This window comes from Pteronotus mesoamericanus, unplaced genomic scaffold, assembly GCF_021234165.1.
Source record: "Pteronotus mesoamericanus isolate MK-2021 breed Mesoamerican mustached bat unplaced genomic scaffold, CSHL_Meso_final scaffold_232, whole genome shotgun sequence".
Taxonomy (NCBI): domain Eukaryota; kingdom Metazoa; phylum Chordata; class Mammalia; order Chiroptera; family Mormoopidae; genus Pteronotus; species Pteronotus mesoamericanus.
In genome coordinates this window covers 5,551,747-5,553,154 of record NW_026555311.1, presented here as the reverse complement: position 1 = coordinate 5,553,154, position 1,408 = coordinate 5,551,747, and the positions used below count along the sequence as shown (strand labels likewise).

General features: G+C 46.6%; 1 pseudogene; it reads left to right on the top strand.

The window, feature by feature from the left end:
• Positions 1-797: 797 nt before the first annotated feature.
• LOC129085418 (cytochrome c oxidase subunit NDUFA4-like) lies at positions 798-1,040 on the top strand (annotated as a pseudogene).
• The last annotated feature ends 368 nt before the right edge of the window (positions 1,041-1,408 follow it).

The following is a 1,408-nucleotide window of genomic DNA, read 5'->3' as shown; positions in this document are numbered from 1 at the left end:
TCAACTTAGAATGCCTTAATGAAAAAATCAAAGATTCACAAGGAACAGAAAAAAAAAAATAGCAAGTTTGTAGGAATAAAAATCAAGAAGAACAAATATAAGTCACAGAAATGTATCCTCACAGGATCTTTGGGGACAGATATTTATTTTTGTAACCCTAACACCTGGCCTACTAAAAATGCAATGTGTAAATAGATTGGATAAAGGATATGAAAGAAGAAAATTATTCCTTCTCATTGCGAGACGAACACCTAATGGGAACGCCACTAAAGGGTATGAGGTTCAACAAGGGTTGAATGCGCAGGCGCCGCTTGGCTCCCTCACCAGCAAGTCTGGGCCGGTGGGCGTGTCCCGGGCATCCGTTCCCCCGGCCTGTCAGCACGGCCGGCTGGCAGGTGCTTAGAGATGACTGTTCCCCGCTTACCCCTCCACGCCGCACCCCCTACTCCCACGCCACCCCGCCATCTCTTAACGCGCGGCCTCCTCAGAAGTGCCTGCTTGCCAATACAAGTGTTGACGCAAAAAATTACCCGTCGGGAATACACATTGCACCGGAATAAGAATGTTTCCCTTGGAGTGGAACGCTGAAGGTACGGTCAGATTAGAGCAGACACAGGAGGCGCTGGGTGAAGCAGGCACTGTTATGGCTAGCAGCATCCGGGCCCCCTCCGAGCCGGGGGTCCTTTCAGGTAGGAGGTCCTGGGTGACAGGGCGTCCTGCTCACCCTCCGTGCACCGGGTACCTACACCGGACCCTGCAGTTTAGTATTTCTCTGCTCTGAGCCCTCTGGTGCAATCATGCTCCGTCAGATCCTCAGTCAGGCAAAGAAGTATCCAAGTGTGAGCCTCCTCTTTGTATTTATTGGAGGTACCGGGGCAGTGCTCTATGTCTTTGCGACTGGCATTGTTCAATCCAGCTATCTGTTGGGACAGAAAGAATAAACCAGAACTCTGGAAGAAACTGGGTCCCAATGATCAGTTAAGTTCTGCTCAGTGAATGTAGCTTACAGCAAACTGAAGAAAGAAGATCCAGACTTTTAAATGGAATGTTTTACTATCAACCTGCTTGGAATGAAAGTCTTCCAGAAGTCATTTGCACAATTTTCCACTTAACCAGGGTCTATTTCTCCCCCATATGCACAAAATCATGTTGGTTATTGTGTTTGGGTTTACACCAATTAATAAACATTTTAAAGTTGGAAAAAAAAACAAACCCCAGATTGAATGTGACTTAAACGCTAGGTAATTTAAAAACCGGCCGAGAAAGATGTGAAACAAGGTCACAATAGACTAAGAACTGGACTATCATTTTTTGAGAGAGAGGTAGATGTTCCATTGTCTAAGGCTTCCACCACTTATGTTATGGAGAGTAAGTGCCGTAAGTTGGGGGTGGCAAATAGTGGCACGCT